Here is a 20,543-nt window from a genome sequence, read left to right as displayed (position 1 = left end):
GGGGTAAGCAAATAGGGTAAACATGGATACCCCCTATCACCAAGCAAGTAGCCAGTGAACTCTCCTAAGACAGAAGGATACACTTCAGTTCAAATGTCCCTGAAGCAATTGGTCTTTATATATTTTAAAGTATTCTCAACTCACCATGTCCAAATTTTGTGCTCAGTGTACATTCACGGAATATTTGTGAGTCATGGACAGAGCCTGGCCACTTGGCTTCCACATTTGTGATAATGTTGGCAGCATCACATATGATCTTCACAGTGCAGAGAACACAAATTAGCATCCATTACTATAATGAAATAATTTGTTAGTTTGAAATGCTACAGGGAACTATGTACCTGTACATTAATGCTGTGGAAAGACTTCCTGTTCACATAGTCTCCTTCATTTACTAAAGGAGCAATGATTGGAATGTGAGTGCCATCTATACAGCCAATCACGCCTGGGAACCGTGAAAATAAATGTAAAATTTAAGTAGTAGTTCAAATATCACCACATCATAAATTAAGTTTTGTTCATCCTGATACCTGCAATTTTGTGGAATCCCTCTTTGATAAATCTTGTGGGTCTGTGACCGGGGAACACCACAAACGAGTACAGGAGACGTTTCAGTGCAACTGTAACATTCCTGACTGCCCGACAGACGGTAGCCTTGGAAACGTGCTCAGCGTCACCAATATTATACAGAAAGCTCCCGTTTGCAAAAAACCGAAGTGCAATACAAATAATATGTAATGAACTGAGAGGATGTCCGCGATGTGTCACATGCGTAATATATGGCCTGAGGATGTTATCCAAATAACTTATAGATTGTGCTGAGAAACGGTAACGTTCACACAGAAAATCATCAGGAAATGATAAAATGTCCAAACGCGCTCTGATCACTCTCTCCCGGCGGTGAGCTCTGCGGAGAATTTGGGCTTCAACATCTACTGGCTCTTCAAGGAAGGGACACGCCATGTCTGACACTTCCTACTGTCAGGTTTCCGACAAAGGGGCGGGGACAGTCAGGGTTAGTTGAAGTAAACCTGCTAGGGGGCAGGTTAGCTTCACGGAGTGTGTCGTCATAGTGACTCACTCAGGCTTCAGCTGAACTCGCTTTGTGAAACCGAAAACCCAGAGTTTTCGTTAACTCAGGGTATACTTACTCAGAGTTTGCACTAAACCGGCTTCCTGAAATAGGGCCCTGGTGTCACCCAGAGTTTTGTTTTTAGAGATGTGTAACAGAACCAGGCACAATGGATCCTCTTACATCAGGTCTTAGCTGAAAGAAAAAAGGACAAATAGGAGCAAAGAGGCAACAAGGCTAAATGAATACAGGAAGCATAGATAATAACTGGAGTTAACATTCTAGACAGCAGCTACTGATGTTGTTGAATGTGATGTGTTGTTTTTACTTGTATTGGTCTGTAATGCAGTAATAAAACGCTAAACTCAGTGATCACACTGCAATAATGTTTCCCATTACAAACCACCAAACATGCCTTTGTCTCCTGTGCAGCGTGAGCTACAATCACCTGATTTCAGTTCATGCAGAGGAAGAAAAAGGTGGAATCATCTTACAACCTTTGAGGAGTGAAGGTATGGACATTTCTTTGTTTTTAATTATTGGATTATTTTAAGCAGTATTGCTGTGGCCATGTGTGGCCTGTTTTCTGTCTGTGTTTTCTGTACTGTGCTTAAGACTTTTCCAGGTCCCTCCCCTAATGAGGAGTCGTGAGCGACTGATTGGACCATGGAGCGGTTGACTACCTTCAAAAGGCCGCTCTGACAGCTCCGAGGGGGGAGAGAGAGAGTGGAACGAGCGAGTAGCCGGACAGCCGTCGCGGCCCTGACCCTGGTGTTCCCAGCCCGTGCTTATCTTGTGTATTTGTGAGAGTGTGAAATTGTGAAAGCCGCTCCTAGTGAATTAGTTGAGCGCTTAGGCACTCTTGGGTTGAAGCGGAAGGGGTGAGCTGCCTTTTCTTTTGGAATCGTTTTCTCCTGTTTTCCGGGTAGGGAGCGAGGGATAGCTCTGTCATTTGTTTGTTCTGTTTTTCTTTCCTAGGGTTTAGTTAGTTTTCTCTGGTGGGACTTAGTTGGTTTTGTTTATTATTTTGGCCTGGGCTCACCCTGGAGCTATGCTTCTTTTCCTTAAATAAAAACACCTTTTTACTCACAACTGGTTTGGATGTTTGGCTTGGGAACCAGGGCGGGGATTTGTCTCTCTCTCCTCCAACCTTATGTGCGTCCCTACCCGCCTAGACTGGGGGCGTAACAAGTATCACTGTGGTTGTGACTGTGTGGAACTTTTAACCTCCTAGGACCTGGCGTCCACATATGTGGACATCACATTTTGGGTTATTTAGACCAAAGTACTCGATTTTGCTCTACAAGGGCCTGATATCAACTTACGAGGACATTATACTGCTACTGTTCTATCAACGTTTTAAACGAATATCCTCATATGTGTCTCTTATTTAAAAAAACAAAACAAAAATAAGGTAAAAAAAAAAATCTGGTAATTCTTTGTTTTTGCATTCATCAGGCCCCAATATGCCCAAATATCAAAGAGACATTAAAAATGCATGGTGTGGAAGAGTTCAGGTCTTAGAAGGTAAAGGCCCCGAACTACCAAAACTGTCTCTGTGTGGTAGTAAATCATTTTATTTAATATGAATATAACTGTAGAACCAATTGGAAATGTTGACAAATGACCATGGACAAGTCAAATCTGTTAAATGTGAGGTGAGCAGTGAAAAATCATGTGACTGACATAAACTTGGGGGTGACGGCCTGGAAGGTAAAATGAGCTTTTTAATCTCTCTGAGACAAACTGTAAAGAACAAGAACAGATTCAGTGCGGTTCTTCGTGTGAGCACGTCTCTCTAAATCCTGTCACACAATCACATGATGAGATAAGCTTTGATTACAAAAGTTACTGAGCTGTTGTGCTCGATCAGTCAACACCTTGCATCACTGCTGCACTGGAACGCTGACTCTGAAACAGCCCAACACACTGAATATTGTTCGGTGTCCACAAACATGTCCAGTTGTTCTGCAAACATACACTGTGCAGGATCGGCAGCGTTTTAGAGTGATTTTTTTATTCTGTTTCCTGGGACTTAAGACCATGAATGAAACATTTAAGACAGAATGAGACACAGGGGTCAAATGTCACACTTTGCAGAGCCTCTGATCCTCCCACAGGCTACAGCAATGTAAAGCTTTTAGATTTGACTTTTTAAAAGCATTTATGATTTTACTTGAGTGATTCTTCGTTTATCTTTTACCTCATTGTTCCAGTGAGCGATTAAAGGAAATCTGTCTCACATGCACGTTCAATTTAGGCTCACCAGTTTACCAAACGAGCGTGTGTTTGGATTGTGGAGGAAAGCTGGAGTACTTGGAGGACTGCAGGTAGGTAGAGAGCAAACAATCTCCTCATAATAGGTGTTCAAACCAGTAACCACCTTACTGTGCAGCTGAGTTTAACAAGCACTATCATGAGGCAGTTATTCCTCTGCTGTCATGAGACTGCATCGTGCCCCCAACAAAGAAACTGCATGAAAACAATAGCAAAGGAAAATCATCATCTCGATTCCTCTTGTTCTGTGTCAGTATACAAATCGCTTATCAGTACACTAAGCTAACGTTGTAACTAAAGAAATATAGTGATTATAATTGATGATGTAACCAGAAACCTCTCTGATTGACTCTGATGACCTTTAAAGTTATGGTGTAGAGTTTAGAAGGGTTTCCTGGTACACTATAAGTTATGGTGTGATTTAACATGTAGATTTCCAGCTGAGGCATCAAAGCTTAGTGTTTGTGTCCATTTCTGCAATGATACTGAATGACAAGATCTAGTTACTTTGTACAGATTCCGGTTTGAAAATGTCATTATGCACAACACAGGCGACTTTTTCAGCTTTTTTATTTAATGACTTTGAAGCTGAAATTGAGGCCCTGTTTCATTATGCTACTCTATAAAACATTTACTGCACTGAGTAATGAATCACCACTCAATAACATGCACGGAGCCTGTAACCCAGGGGGCAGCTATTCATTTTTCCCTTGTCAGTGTCCAGCAGTACTTCCAGATAGCAACTTTGTTCTATCCTCTTGTGGTGTTCATTCAGTTATATACCTTAATCTTAACTGTATCTCCTCCTCTAACTTCATATTTTCTCTCTCCTCCTCCTTCTCCTTTCCCTCTCTCTGCTCTCTCCATGGCTGCCACCCTCAGATCGCCTGTCCAATCTTTGCGGGCCTTCTGCATTTCTTCTTCTTGGCTGCCTTCTCCTGGATGTGTCTGGAGGGTGTGCAGCTCTATCTCATGCTGGTGGAGGTCTTTGAGAGTGAGTACTCACACTGGTGGTGGGCATGTCTGCAGCCATAGACTACAGGAGCTATAGGACCAAGAAAGCGTACGTGTGAGTACAGGCCTTTTGCACCTGCAGATTGAGAAGTAGGATTGTGCTATTCCCCCAGATGGAAATGTAATATGCAGTGCCGTGTGAAGGGCTCTTGCGCCTCCCCACAGACTGGGTTCTCTGAACAAAGCCTGATGATTAGCCTTCATAAGATCATCCGCTGAGACAGAGAAATAGTGTGTGTATTCATGTGCATGAGCTCAGTGTGAGTGTACAGTTGTTTGTTGGTTTAGTTGTGCATAACTCACTTGTGTCCTCTGTGTCACTCAAGATGCTGGCTGTGAGTGGATAACTACTTCATCTGGAGCTTCATTGGACCTGTTTCATTTGTTATTATGGTATTAGCCTCCATATTTCGATATCCCGCAGTCAGAAGTATTTCACCAGCATGCAATTTTGCGATGTTATTAACAATATGAAATCAGTAATTTTGGACTAGAGTGCTCACGGCGCATTTTTTTATTTCTTCCTATCGTCTTTCCTTAGCTCAACCTGATTTTCCTCATGATCACTTTGCACAAGATGATACGCAACTCTTTGGCACCACAGACAGGTGCAGGCAGCACAGACCCACACATAAACACTCGCAAACATATCATCAGTGGAAAACACCACTGAGTTTTAAAATGGTGTTTTTCTAAGAACAAATGATGAATAAAAACAGCTTGTGCAGCAACACGACTGTTTTAGTGGAACAAAATGAGTAATGTTATCTGTCTTTTTTTAAACTAAAAAATGATGTAAAAACAAAGCAAATCTTTTCAAAATTAGGCATGGTTTCTCCCTCTGTAGCTACATTTTCTCCCCTTTTAAAAGGTCTCTTATGTAAGATTATGTTATAAAGATATCATTTGTAGTCCACATGGTGTATATATAGACACAGGCATCATACCCGTCATTGGAAAATACTGTAAATGCCGGCATATGCGCAGCTACACAGACACATACTCAAACAATGGCAATTATTGCTCACAATCGGCAAACAAGCTGTTTCAAAATGTAATAACACTTCCAAACAACAATTCCATCGGCTACTACAGTTATGTCTTACAAATCTCAAGCCCCCGTCACGATAACATGACAAAGCTGTGTTTCTCTTTACTTGATGCCTCATTCTCTTTGTCTGGCGTGTTTGCCTATTCTTTGCAGATTAGAGCGAGCTCCACAGTTTTTATTACAGCTGCCCCACTGAGTTACAAAGTCTACCCGCCGGGTTTCTATATTTAACTTGTCGTGTGTTTACTGCCACTCACTGCACCATGTTTCCTCTTCCAGAGTCAGATCCGCAGGATGTGGAACGACATGGTTCGGAAGCAGACAGAATCTTCTTTCGTGGCAGGAGATATCAACAGCACCCCGACACTCAACCGTGGTGAGACCTCTCTCTATATATTTCTCCCTCCATTAAATTAAACTGGCTGAAATTCTCAGACACAGGTGACGCACATACAGATTCATAGCATTTAACAATAGAATTACTGACCCCTTTTTTTCCTGGTGCAAGTCCCTACTAGTACATTTACTAACCCTGCGCAAATTTGCATAAATTCCCTGAACCTAACACCTCCTAGCACCCTGCTGAGAGGCCTTCAGCTCCATTGTAGGGTTGTAACACAGATTTTTCTCTTGCCTTGGAGCTGAGCTACTCTGAGTGAACAAATGCAAATGTTCCAGGCCTCAAAGATAATGGGTGGTTTGCACAACAAAAACAGGAGGAGAATCGAGCTGATGACCTGTGAAAATTTCAGCAGAGGTGATTAACACCTCGGGACTTCCACCAGAAAATAAAAAAGTCAGTAATTCTAGGAAGTCTTAGGTTCAGGGGATTTACGCAAATTTGCGCAGGGCTAATAAATCTAGTAGTAGGGACTTGCACCAGGAAAAAATGCTCAGTAATTCTAGTGTTAAACACAGTCCCAGATAGCCTGTATTAAATCTGCACTTGTATTAGCTTTTGCTATGGCTTAAAGTTAGGCCAGTCTGGTGTGCTGACAGGCAGCTTTTTTTTCAAAGAGTTGTCAGACACATAATATATACAGTGGGGCAAAAAAGTATTTAGTCAGCCACCGATTGTGCAAGTTCCCCCACCTAAAATGATGACAGAGGTCAGTAATTTGCACCAGAGGTACACTTCAACTGTGAGAGACAGAATGTGAAAAAAAAAATCCATGAATCCACATGGTAGGATTTGTAAAGAATTTATTCGTAAATCAGGGTGGAAAATAAGCATTTGGTCAATAACAAAAATACAACTCAATACTGTGTAACATAACCTTTGTTGGCAATAACAGAGGTCAAACGTTTACTATAGGTCTGCAGGTCTCCAGGTTTGCACACACAGTAGCTGGTATTTTGGCCCATTCCTCCATGCAGATCTTCTCGAGAGCAGTGATGTTTTGGGGCTGTTGCCGAGCAACACGGACTTTCAACTCCCGCCACAGATTTTCTATGGGGTTGAGGTCTGGAGACTGGCTAGGCCACTCCAGGACTTTCAAATGCTTCTTACGGAGCCACTCCTTTGTTGCCCGGGCGGTGTGTTTTGGATCATTGTCATGTTGGAAGACCCAGCCTCGTTTCATCTTCAAAGTTCTCACTGATGGATGGAGGTTTTGGCTCACAATCTCACGATACATGGCCCCATTCATTCTGTCCTTAACACGGATCAGTCGTCCTGTCCCCTTGGCAGAAAAACAGCCCCATAGCATGATGTTTCCACCCCCATGCTTCACAGTAGGTATGGTGTTCTTGGGATGCAACTCAGTATTCTTCTTCCTCCAAACACGACGAGTTGAGTTTATACCAAAAAGTTCTACTTTGGTTTCATCTGACCACATGACATTCTCCCAATCCTCTGCTGTATCATCCATGTGCTCTCTGGCAAACTTCAGACGGGCCTGGACATGCACTGGCTTCAGCAGCGGAACACGTCTGGCACTGCGGGATTTGATTCCCTGCCGTTGTAGTGTGTTACTGATGGTGACCTTTGTTACTTTGGTCCCAGCTCTCTGCAGGTCATTCACCAGGTCCCCCCGTGTGGTTCTGGGATCTTTGCTCACCGTTCTCATGATCATTTTGACCCCACGGGATGAGATCTTGCGTGGAGCCCCAGATCCAGGGAGATTATCAGTGGTCTTGTATGTCTTCCATTTTCTGATGATTGCTCCCACAGTTGATTTTTTTCACACCAAGCTGCTTGCCTATTGTAGATTCACTCTTCCCAGTCTGGTGCAGGTCTACAATACTTTTCCTGGTGTCCTTTGAAAGCTCTGTGGTCTTGGCCATGGCGGAGTTTGGAGTCTGACTGTTTGAGGCTGTGGACAGGTGTCTTTTATACAGATGATGAGTTCAAACAGGTGCCATTCATACAGGTAACGAGTGGGGGACAGAAAAGCTTCTTACAGAAGACGTTACAGGTCTGTGAGAGCCAGAGATTTTCCTTGTTTGAGGTGACCAAATACTTATTTTCCACCCTAATTTATGAATAAATTCTTTACAAATCCTACCATGTGAATTCATGGATTTTTTTTCACATTCTGTCTCTCACAGTTGAAGTGTACCTCTGGTGCAAATTACTGACCTCTGTCATCATTTTAAGTGGGGGAACTTGCACAATCGGTGGCTGACTAAATACTTTTTTGCCCCACTGTATGTGAAGATCTACAGGAACAAGTTATTTATTTGTAAAAAATGTTTGGAATCATGTATGATTTCCGTTCCACTTCTCATGTGTGCACCACTTTGTGTTGGTCTTTCTCGTGGAATTCCAATAAAATTGATTCATGTTTGTGGCTGTAATGACACAAAATGTGGAAAAGTTCAAGGGGGCCGAATACTTTTGCAAGCCACTGTGTGTGTGTATATATGTATATATATGTATATATATGTATATTATGGATATATTATATTGGTATATTATATTATGCCCTTTAGGAAAATATTATATATATATATTCCAACCAAAGTCTGACTATATAGAATGATCTTTTGAATTTATAGAATGAAACTTGAATATATAGAATGATCTTTTGAATATATAGAATGAAACTTGAATATATAGAATGATCTTTTGAATTTATAGAATGAAACTTGAATATATAGAATGATCTTTTGAATATATAGAATGAAACTTGAATATATAGAATGTATGAACCTCATTTTTAGAGATGATGTGTTTCTGAATTCTCTGCCTTTGCAAAATGGCATCAGCTGAACTATTTCAGTACTTTTTAGAGCTTGACAACTTGACTTAGATAATGTCACTACAGATAAGAATATAGCCCATATGGTTTTCACTGCCCTATGCATCGCCAAGAAAACAGTCCTCATGAACTGGAAAAATAAAAATAATCTTAATTCTAACCAATATAGAAATTATCTATTAGATTACATTTGTCTTGATACAGCCTCTGCCACCACATCACATCAATTGCTCTGGGCTCCTTTGATCAGCTCCATCACCTAGCGGGGGTGGGGGATCATAGTTTGGTCCCACCTATGCTGTTGTGGTTGGTGTGGGGTAGGGACAGGCTTAGGGCGTCGGGTGGTTCACCAGGAGCATCTTCCTTGGAGGGCTCAACCCGGGGTAGCGGTCATGGTTCTTAGGTGACGGTTTCCTCGTGGCTGCGTGCAGCTGGGCTAGGGGAGGGTCTGTGCTGACGGACGTGGGTTACTGACCTGGTAGCCTTGCTGCCCCGGGGTGGGTCCGGGATGGGCATGGGGTTGTGGGGGTGCTCCGTCGCCGGGCTGTGGCCCTGGCTGTGGCTCGGGGGCTTGGGTCCTGGTTGGTGTGTTGCGGGTTGTGGGCGGGTGGGTGTATGGGGGCCCAGCCCTGGCGCAGGGTGCTGCCGGTGCGTCGAGCCACCTGGGGGGCTCTTCGACTGGTGGGGGAGGTTACATCTTGCAGGAGCTCTCCTCTCTTCAGGAACTCACTCTGCAGGAGGGGGAGATACAGGAGAGATGGAGGAAGATCTCAGTCTGGGCTATTGTCTCGTGTAGTCTGGAAGATGAGAGGAGGATGGGGTGGGTGGAGTTTTCTCTGTGGTGAGGTCGGGTGGGCTGTCCCGGGCTCTGTGGGGTCAGGCGGCGCTGCTGTACTGGGCCCTAGTCCGGATGGGCCTGGGCCCCCTTTCCCTGGTGGGTTGCAGAGAATGGAGTGCCTACTGGGGTCAGTGGGGGAGCTTCCTTCCCTCCCCATCTCCAGCTGCCTCCCTCTTCCCGCTCCACCACAATCACCCACACATGCAGGGCCTTGGGGTAAAGATATGTCCCCAGGGTGCAGGGGAGGCATCCCCCCCATCTGTCTCCTTCTGGCTTCCTGTGCCTCAATTTTATCTCACAACTTACACATTCACATTACTCACACTCTCATAACACATACATATAGGATCTTGGGGGTGGGCACGCTACACGGACTCCAAGGTATGGAGGCCTATCTCCCCAACCACTCCCCCTACTAGTGGCAGACGCCCTCAGACATCGGTGCATTGCACCATGTCACTTCATGCGGATTCGCATGAAGTGATGGTGCTTTTTACTTTAGTGCGAACAGCTCTAAACAGAGATGTACATTGCCAATATAGAGAAAAGGTCACTTTATTAAGAGTTTTAAATAATGTACAGAAATTGAGAGGAAAGCAGAGAGACTCAAAAAAGGCACCGGTAATGATTAGTGATGTTCAGCTCATCGTCAGACTAGCTGATATTAGATGTTATTAATTGTAGAGCTCTGTTCTCGTTGTTCTGTGTAATATAAAACTGCTTAATGTTACTCTAATCAGATGTGGTGATGTAATTATATAAATTACACATGTGCACTTTTAAGGGAGTATTGATTATTTTCAGTTGCTTAGTTTTGCATAGAAAGAGTGACACTGAGTAACTAATAGTTAATCACATGTTAGAATTGTATATACAGTTGCTTCCAGATGCCTATAGCACCTGCTGCTTATTGCATTTGTATATAATACGTAATAAACATTAAGACTAAACAGTGTTAAAAGAAGAAGAAGAAGAAGTAGTATGGCACCTTCACGGATTCTTTTTGATGGTAGCAATCAGGCAGAGACTTTTACTTCCAAAATCAGACGTCCTTATTTGCGCTGGAAGAAAATAAAATACAGATGCATCTGGAGATTATCCTATGAAGTCCTATTCTAAAGGCTGATTTCCCTCCCCCAGGCTTGTACCTGTGGCTTCCTGTCCTAGGGGTGGGGGTTGGCTGTTCTCTAGAGCCCTGCCTGCACTCCATCCTTTTGTTCATATTCCAAGACTATTTTTCTATATGTATTCTTACCCCCTAGCAACCGCCATTTCATATTGTTGCAAGCAATCACAAACTCTACAGTCTGTCTGACTCCAGTGTATCCCAAGCAATCTATTATCCTCAACAGAGATAAACTCAACATAAACGGAACCCACATTAAAGTTAGCTCGGTGCTTACCTTTAGATGATCCCACAAACCGAGAGAAACTCCGTGATGAAGCTGGAAGTCTTTCCTTTTTTTTTTTTTTTGCCTGTCCCGTTTGGCTCTTTTGCATCAGAATTATTGTCTAAAGGCAAAGAAAGATGCCCAACGGATTTTACCAAAATTTTACCAAATTTTACTTTACCAAAATTTTACTTTACCAAACTGACCATCCCAGCCTTGCCGTAATGGTCCATTTGATTCACCTTTTATTGTTTATTTTATTTTCACTTGCTGAATACGGGACAGACTTGACTGGGGGAAAGAAGGGGAGAAAGAAAGAGGGAAAGAGAAACAGCTGAGAAGAGGGACGGGGAGAAGGGCAAAAAACAAAAACCAATAGAATGAGCAGAAAAAAATAAATTTAAAAAAAGTAAAAAAATGCATATATTGATCACCTGGATCACCTGTAGAGAAAGAAAAAAGAAAACAAGCAGAAGAGAACAAGAGTAATAGAATAAACAACATCACAATGATATATGGGAATATGACAGTAAATACTAAATATTAAACATTATTGTGCAGCACATAAGATCAACAGAACACAGTGTGCTTTGAGGTAGGAGCCAAAAAGGGTGTAGTTTGTGGGTGTAATCACCCGTGTGTACACCTGTGAGCATGGACGCGCTTGTTTTTTTTTAAAAGGTTCCTTCATGTAATGATCTGCTAGAGGGTGTGGGGGGGCCACAGCCCCGTCCTCCAGGGCATGAAGCAGGTATGGAGGAGATCAAAACTCCAGACATCCAGAGGTCCCCAGAACACAAGAGACCAAGGAAGACCAACAGAGGGGCAGCCGCACCGATGTCTGAGGGAGTCCGCCACTGGCAGGGGAAGTGGTGGTGGTGGGAGATAGGCCTCCAAACCTTGGAGGGCCTGAGATGTCCCCAGAGAGGTGGCGTCTGATACCCAACCTGACATATAGACACAGACATACAGGCACACACAGATACAAACATCCATTCCCACCCTCATGCTCTCATATGCACTTACTCCACACTCAACCGAAGTGGAGACAGACATAAAGAGACGCTGTACACACGATCACACTCCCCAAGCGTACTCTACGAACCGGGTCTAGGTACCCCCGCCCCTGGAGGGGGGAACTGCACCCAGACCCAGGTGGTGTTACCCTTTTCCCTGCAGTGGGGAGAGGCAGGCCGCCCCGCTGGAAGTCTTTCCAAACAGGAAACAGATGAGGGAGCAGAGACCCACATGGTTCACGCTGATCTCAGCTACAATTCAGGAGACAAGGGTGTGCAGATTGATGCAGATATCGATCCAAAGGTTGGTAGTGGTATATGTTCCTGTAAGTTCACTCCTTTACTCCCGTTTCATAAAAAAGCAGCTCTCTCTGCTCGACTCCTCTCCTGCACAGACACTTTGCTCCGCCCCCTTTTCCGGCTCGGCTGTGATTTGTTGCTGCGAGGTCACGTGACTCAGCGTCTCAAAGTAACCACGTGGGGTGTTATTTCAAAAGTAGCGCCTATCTCCTTTTCCTAAACTCTTTTCCTTGGCCTCGATGAAAATGTCATCGTGGGAAGGAGATTTGCTAAGGACTCAGGGAAAGAGAGGAGCGATGTGACACCGGATGTCCGCCCGTTGAAACTACATTGTGCAGAAGATGGACTACAAAACAAACATCTTACTTCGTCACAATGTGTTCTAACCCTGTTCTTTTATGGAGGTCATATAAACGAGAACAGCCTGTTAAAAATATCCTTTCATTACAAAGTTTGAATTTTAAAGAAGAAGGAACCTTTACACTCAGAAAAATAAAGGTTCTTTAAAGAACCATTTTTAAGAACCTTTTTTGAGTGGTTCTTTAAAGAACCATTTTAAATATTTCAAAATAAAATGTATAATAAATTGAATTTGAGTAGGGTAAAATAAATACGAGCACAGCATAGACATAGATTAATGGTTTATTGGCACTTTGTATTACAGAAAAAGACAAAAAGGCATTTTAATGCTAAGCACAACACCACTACTAATAATAGCATATAAGTCATTTAAACAGTAATAATTAAATATCTTTACTATAAATACATATAAATATTATACTATAGATAAAACAACAATTTTTACATTAGAAATAGCAATACTTTCATAACAGACAATTAAACAACACATTTTCATCAGCATGTTTGCATTTTCAGTAAAACTATTTCAAGAACAATCTTTTTATTTAAATTATCAATGAACTGCAGCCTTAAGTTATGTAAGTTAAGTTTAACGTGGGACTCATGGTCCTTTGTTAGTCCACACTGGGACAATTTCAGTCTCTCACCTGCACTATGCTGGCAATCTAGGAGATATTTAATGCATTTGTCACTCTTTGCACAGCTACTGGTACAGGTGTAGTCAGAGTTCCCAAGTTGAGAACAAATGCCTCCAAAAAGCAAAATGTCTTTTTTAGTTCACTTGGATAGGCAACATTGTAAACATGGTACAGGGAGAAGACAATACCCATCGCCAATGAAATGTCCATTTCCCCACTGTCCAGAATCATTTTTTGTCCATCCATCTGGACATTGACCTCAGTTGAATCACTCAAGGGCTTGCCGTCACTGCTGCTGAGTACGATTGTAGGTATCGGGCTGTGTGGATCCTGAAACAGAAATTAAATTCTTGAAATGAGGAGTATAGTTTAAATAAGTATAAACAACAGCTGTCCCAATGAAAGTATAAAACTCCTGTAAAATACTGGATTTGTTCAAGGACCCCCCCCCCCCCCCCCCCCCTCCTCTCACCATACCAAAAAATATATAAATTTACCTTATTTATGACGAAGAGATGAGAGGCATTTTCTTTGAAAATAGATGGCAGGAGAAGAACAGCTGTGTTTACCATCTGACCTGAAAAATAAAGAGAAATATGTAAATATTTTCTGGCCAATTTTGTTAATACAAAGCAGTAAAGGCCATATGAGTGCCTTTATCAGGCGTTGAATGTCTTGCAGAACATAAGCATTAGTGCAGTAAATGTATACCTAATTAACTTTTCAGTATAATTCAGTGTAAATGTTAAGCATTTATACAAAACCCCCAAAATGTTGTTCAGTTCTGTAAGTTGCTAGCTTTAAATAATTTGAGTCCTAAAGAACTTGCAGAGCAAGTCTAGCTGCCACTGAACATTTTTTGAGATAAACATTGTGTGAATGACTGAAAATCTTCATAGAGATACATATAGCATCGAGGGTATATCAGTTAAATCTTAAAGTACATCATTGCAGAGACGAGACAGGAGAAATGTCAGTCTGTGGATATTGTAAAGCAGCGGTCCCCAACCTTTTTTGCGCCACAGACTGGTTTATGCCCGACAATATTTTCATGGACCGGCCTTTAAGGTGTCGCGGATAAATACAACAAAATAAAACTAGTACCGGTGCCGAAAAAGAGAAAATTCATTCATAACACACGTGAAAAGACCCAGGAAAACCGAGTAAACGATAAAAATGATAACAAAATAACGCTGAAAACCGATAAAAACCCTGAAAAACGATACATTTCACACCTGAGCCTCAACTCTCGCGGCCCGGTACCAAACGACTCATGGACCGGTACCAGTCCGAGGCGCGGTGGTTGGGGACCGCTGTTGTAAGGGACACTGTGTTTACTAATGTGCTGTATGTGAAACCTTAAAAAGTGGTATCTGAGATAGGAGTTAAAAATGTTTTTGCTCATTATTGCCAAGTGCCCTCACCTTTTCTTTCAGTGTCTGTCTGGCTCTCATCAACAGATTTTAAGCAGAGGCTTTTAAGGTTGCTGTTTGGGGCTATTGACACAAGCTTCGCTGCCAACTTACTGAATCCTCGGATTACTTTTTTGTCCACATCAGTTTTAAGTAACATGGAAGCCTCTTCAAGAAGCTAAAATAAAGGATAAACATATACATATTAGCTTTGTACCATAATATATACCATTATATAGCAAACCAGAACAATCATTATTTCACGCATCAATTATCATTAGAGAAGACGGTGAGACGGTAAGTGACGGAAGTGACGAGTAGGTAAGCGACCCATGTTGTAGGTGACGTCAGACGCCGGAGATTTGGCGGAATAAAAAAAAAAAAGCAAATGGTAGCATAGAGTTTAACAAAGGTTTTTCAAGCTTCAGTATTACCAAATATACTAATCAATTGTCATATAACTAACAACATCTGTTCTATCATCTCTAACACCCTGGAGGACAACGGGGAGAGTTTAGACGCTCTCCAAGATTACATCGACCGCTGTTTTCAAGATTTAGTAATGAATAAGGCCCAGAGTGCATCCTCCCCGGCCAAAATTGAGACGCCGTCATCGAAGAGATGTCGCCCGGCAGACTCCCCCGGTACAACATCGCCTGCCGGCAAAGACATCGCAGACATCCTGGAGTCAATCGACAAGTGATTGTCCTATTTACAGATCTCTTCTTTAACTCTTAGGAGTTGATCAAACACATGATATAAAGGTTTGGAGCACTTTAGATTGGCTAAATACACTATAAAAGGTAGATAAAGTATTAATGGCATTATGTCCTACAAGCATACTCGTCATGATCTTTCCGTCTATATGTTAATACCTCTACCTTTTAATAATAATGTATAGTTTATTGATCCCCACAGGGAAATTTCTCTCTTTGCATTTAACCCATTCACTCAGTGAAGCAGTGGGCAGCCACTAATCAGGCGCCTGGGGAGCAGTGTGTAGGGACGGTACCTTGCTCAAGGGTACCTAAGGGTAGCCGTTCAGTTGATTCAAACCCCCGATCTTCTGATCATGGGATAACCACACTACCTACTGAGCTATCCCTGCCCTATTTTCAAATTTAATTTTTTAAATACAAAAACTACACTATTCTGATACAAAGGCAAACAGAGCTAATATAATGCTGAATTTCACACCATTCACTTGAGAATCCACAGAGAAATGAAACAATTAATTTAAAAGAGCAATTGATATTTTATTTATTGTTTGACCATACTGCATGAGATCTGCCTCAAAAATCACAATACTAATACTTGTATTGTAGTGGCCACAAGGGAACAGATAACCTCTGAATATGTAACAATGAAAATGTTAGCATGTTACACTCGTTAGCCAATAATTGGGCAATTCAAAGACAATTTGTTGGACAATTGTATCAATGTTTGCTTTTCAGGAATACTTACATATCAATTCAATTCAATTCAATTCAATTTTATTTATATAGCGCCAAATCACAACAAAAGTCGCCTCAAGGCGCTTCATAGATACAGAGAAAAACCCAACAATCATATGACCCCCTATGAGCAAGCACTTTGGCGACAGTGGGAAGGAAAAACTCCCTTTTAACAGGAAGAAACCTCCGGCAGAACCAGGCTCAGGGAGGGGCGGCCATCTGCTGCGACCGGTTGGGGTGAGAGAAGGAAGACAGGATAAAGACATGCTGTGGAAGAGAGACAGAGGTTAATAACAGATATGATTGGTTTAAAATGGAGCACTGTAACAAAAAATAATTTCCCCCAGGGATCAATAAAGTATTCTGATTCTGATTCTGATTCTGATTCAATGCAGAGAGGTCTATTAATACATAGTGAGTGAGAAAGGTGACTGGAAAGGAAAAACTCAATGCATCATGGGAATCCCCTGGCAGCCTACATCTATTGCAGCATAACAAAGGGAGGATTCAGGGTCACCTGGTCCAGCCCTAACTATATGCTTTAGAAAAAAGGAAAGTTTTAAGCCTAATCTTAAAAGTAGAGATAGTGTCTGTCTCCCGAATCCAAACTGGAAGCTGGTTCCACAGAAGAGGGGCCTGAAAACTGAAGGCTCTCCCTCCCATTCTACTTTTAAATACTCTAGGAACAACAAGTAGGCCTGCAGAGCGAGAGCGGAGCGCTCTAATAGGGTGATATGGTACTACAAGGTCATTAAGATAAGATGGGGCCTGATTATTTAAGACCTTGTATGTGAGGAGCAGGATTTTGAATTCAATTCTGGATTTAACAGGAAGCCAATGAAGGGAAGCCAAAACAGGAGAAATATGCTCTCTCTTTCTAGTCCCTGTCAGGACTCTTGCTGCAGCATTTTGGATTAGCTGAAGGCTTTTCAGTGAGTTTTTTGGACATCCTGATAATAATGAATTACAGTAGTCCAGCCTGGAAGTAATAAATGCATGAACTAGTTTTTCAGCGTCACTCTGAGACAGGATATTTCTAATTTTAGAGATGTTGCGCAAATGGAAGAAAGCAGTCTTACATATTTGTTTAATATGTGCGTTGAAGGACATGTCCTGGTCAAAAATGACTCCAAGGTTCCTCACCGCGTTACTGGAGGCCAAGGTAATGCCATCCAGAGTAAGAATCTGATTAGATACCATATTTCTAAGATTTTCAGGGCCGAGTACAATAACCTCAGTTTTATCTGAATTAAGAAGCAGAAAGTTAGCGGCCATCCAGGTCTTTATGTCTTTAAGACATTCCTGCAGTTTAACTAATTGGTGTGTGTTATCTGGCTTCATGGACAGATAGAGCTGGGTGTCATCTGCATAGCAGTGAAAATGTATGCTATGTCTTCTAATGATACTGCCTAAGGGAAGCATGTATAATGTAAACAGAATTGGTCCTAGCACTGAACCCTGTGGAACTCCATAATTAACCTCAGTGTGTGAAGAGGACTCTCCATTTACATGCACAAACTGGAGTCTATTAGATAGATATGATACAAACCACTGCAGCGCAGTACTTGTAATACCTACAGCATGTTCTAATCGCTCTAATAGGATATTATGATCAACAGTATCGAACGCTGCACTGAGGTCTAGCAGGACAAGCACAGAGATGAGTCCACTGTCAGAGGCCATAAGAAGATCATTTGTAACCTTCACTAAAGCTGTTTCTGTGCTGTGCTGAGCTCTGAAACCTGACTGAAACTCTTCAAATAAACCATTCCTCTGCAGATGATCTGTTAGCTGTTTGACAACTACTCTTTCAAGGATTTTTGATATGAAAGGAAGGTTGGAGATTGGCCTATAATTAGCTAAGACTGCTGGGTCTAGAGATGGCTTTTTGAGTAAAGGTTTAACTACAGCCAGCTTGAAGGCCTGTGGTACATAGCCGATTATTAGAGATAGGTTGATCATATTTAAGATCGAAGAATTAATTAATGGCAGGACTTCTTTGAGCAGTTTTGTAGGAATGGGGTCTAAAAGACACGTTGATGGTTTGGAGGAAGTAATTATTGAAGTTAACTCAGAAAGATCAATTGGAGAAAAAGAGTCTAACTTAATATCAATGGTACTAAGAGTAGCTGTAGATAATATTACATCTGTGGGATGATTATTGGTAATTTTTTCTCTAATGATAAAAATTTTATTTGTGAAGAAGTTCATGAAGTCATTACTAGTTAATGTTAAAGGGATGGTTGGCTCAAAAGAGCTCTGACTTTTTGTCAGCCTGGCTACAGTGCTGAAGAGAAACCTAGGGTTGTTCTTATTTTCTTCAATCAGTGATGAATAGTAAGATGTTCTGGCTTTGCGGAGGGCTTTCTTATAAAGCAGCAAACTATTTCTCCAGGCTAAATGATGATCCTCTAGATTTGTGACACGCCATTTCCTCTCCAGATTACGAGTCATCTGCTTTAGGGTACGTGTTTCAGAATTATACCACGGAGTCAGGTACTTCTGATTTGAGGCCTTAGTTTTCACAGGAGCTACAGTATCCAGAGTCGTACGTAGTGAGGAGGTGAAATTATTAACAAGATAATCGACCTCTGTTGGGGTAGCGTTCAGATAGCTGCTTTGCTCTGTGTTGGTACAGGGCATTGGAGATGATAACAGTGGGTGGATTATATTCTTAAACTTAGTTACAGTGCTTTCAGAAAGACATCTACTTTGATAAAGTCTACTCTTCACCGCTGTGTAATCAATTATTGTAAAAGTAAATGTTATCAGGAAATGATCAGACAGGAGAGGGTTTTCAGGAAACACTGTTAAATGTTCAGGTTCGATGCCATATGTTAAAACAAGATCTAGAGTGTGATTAAAGTGGTGGGTGGGTTCTTTTACATTTTGAGAGAAACCAATTGAGTCTAATAACAGATTAAATGCCATGTTGAGGCTGTCATTTTTAGCATCTACATGGATGTTAAAATCACCCACAATAATTATTTTATCTGAGCTCAGAACTAAATCAGATAAAAAGTCTGAGAAATCAGACAGAAACTCTGTGTAAGGCCCAGGTGGACGATAGATGATAACAAGTAAGACTGGTTTCTGAGTTTCACAGCTGGGGTGGACAATGTTAAGCATCAGGCTTTCAAATGAATTAAAAGTCTGTCTTGGTCTTTCATTAATTAATAGGCTGGTGTGAAAAATTGCTGCCACACCGCCCCCTCGGCCTGTGCTTCGAGATTTCTGGTAGTTAGAATGGCTCGGGGGTGTTGATTCATTTAAACTGAGGCTACGTTCACACTGCAGGCGAAAGCGCATCAAATCCGATTTTTTTGACCCTATGCGACCCATATCCGATCATGCTATGACAGTGTGAACGGCGCAAATCCGATATTTTCAAATCCGATCTGGGTCACTTTCGTATGTGGTACTGAATCCGATACATATCCGATGTTTTAGAAAGCGACTGCTGTTTGAACGGTCAAGTCGCATTAAATCCGCCTTTTACGTCACCGACACAAGACTGAAGCCAATTATCAGCGCCAGAGAAGCGCCCGAGAAGACATCGCGAACGCTTCCTGGCCATCCAGTGTAGATGTTAGTGAAACTGTTGGGAAGACAATGTGAACATTTTATTTGTACTGTATAATCTGCAGATTCTGACAGAAATCTGCAGCTATCATTTGAAGCACCGCTCCTCTCTTAAACAGCAATAAGGATCATTATTAGGTTATTTACATTATTATGTAAATAACAAAATAACTTAAAGCAAAAATTGGGAAACGAAGTCCAAAGTCTGCATATTAAGGGCCATCAGTCAAACAATACTGTTGCTCTGGGTCTAAACAGAGCTCGTTGTGTGTGACAGCTTCTTTTGCGCATGCGGGCCGCTTTGAGCGTTCACACTAGAGCGCGTTTGCTGTCGCATTTTATTTGTAGTGTGAACGAGCAGACAAAAAAATCGGATTTGATCAAAAAATCGGAATTGAGCATTAAGACCTGCAGTGTGAACGTAGCCTAACATAATCATCCTGCTGCAACCAGGTTTCTGTAAGGCAGAGTAAATCAATTTGTTGATCAATTATTAAGTCATGTACTAACAGAGACTTGGAGGAGAGAGACCTAATATTTAATAATCCACATTTCACTGTTTTACTCTTTGGTTCAGATGTGGATACTGTATTGTTCTTTCTTTGTGATTGTTTATGTTTAAGTTGTTTGTTGCTGGTTTTTAGTTTGTTTTTTGTCTTTTTGGAAGCTGACACAGTCTCTATGGAGATGGGTTTTTGGGGGGGTAGCAGGAGGAGAGAAGCTGCAGAGAAGCGTGTAAGACTGCAACTCTGCTTCCTGGTCCCAACTCTGGATAGTCATATTTTGGGGGGTTTAATAAATTTGTCCATATTTCTAGAAATGAGAGCTGCTCCATCCAAAGTGGGATGGATGCCGTCTCTCCTAACAAGACCAGGTTTCCTCCAGAAGGTTTGCCAATTATCTATGAAGCCCACATCGTTTCTGGGACACCACTC

At 41.9% G+C, this 20,543-nt stretch overlaps 1 protein-coding gene and 1 long non-coding RNA gene across 5 annotated transcripts in view; both read right to left on the bottom strand.

Moving 5' to 3' along the window:
* LOC309693526 (uncharacterized protein) overlaps positions 1 to 20,543 on the bottom strand; it is a 311,788-nt gene that overhangs the window by 133,134 nt on the left and 158,111 nt on the right. The window lies entirely within an intron of this gene.
* Positions 12,832 to 15,607, bottom strand: LOC309696465. Its single transcript, XR_014273504.1, has 3 exons — positions 14,585 to 15,607; positions 13,658 to 13,737; positions 12,832 to 13,490 (listed from the first exon to the last, which is right to left on the bottom strand). It is a non-coding gene; the product is annotated as an uncharacterized lncRNA (long non-coding RNA).

The sequence above is a fragment of the Aulonocara stuartgranti genome (assembly GCF_965226115.1).
Source record: "Aulonocara stuartgranti genome assembly, chromosome: 3".
Classification (NCBI taxonomy): Eukaryota; Metazoa; Chordata; class Actinopteri; order Cichliformes; family Cichlidae; genus Aulonocara; species Aulonocara stuartgranti.
Note: the sequence above shows the minus strand (reverse complement) of the source record. Positions and strands in the feature narration are given on the sequence as shown.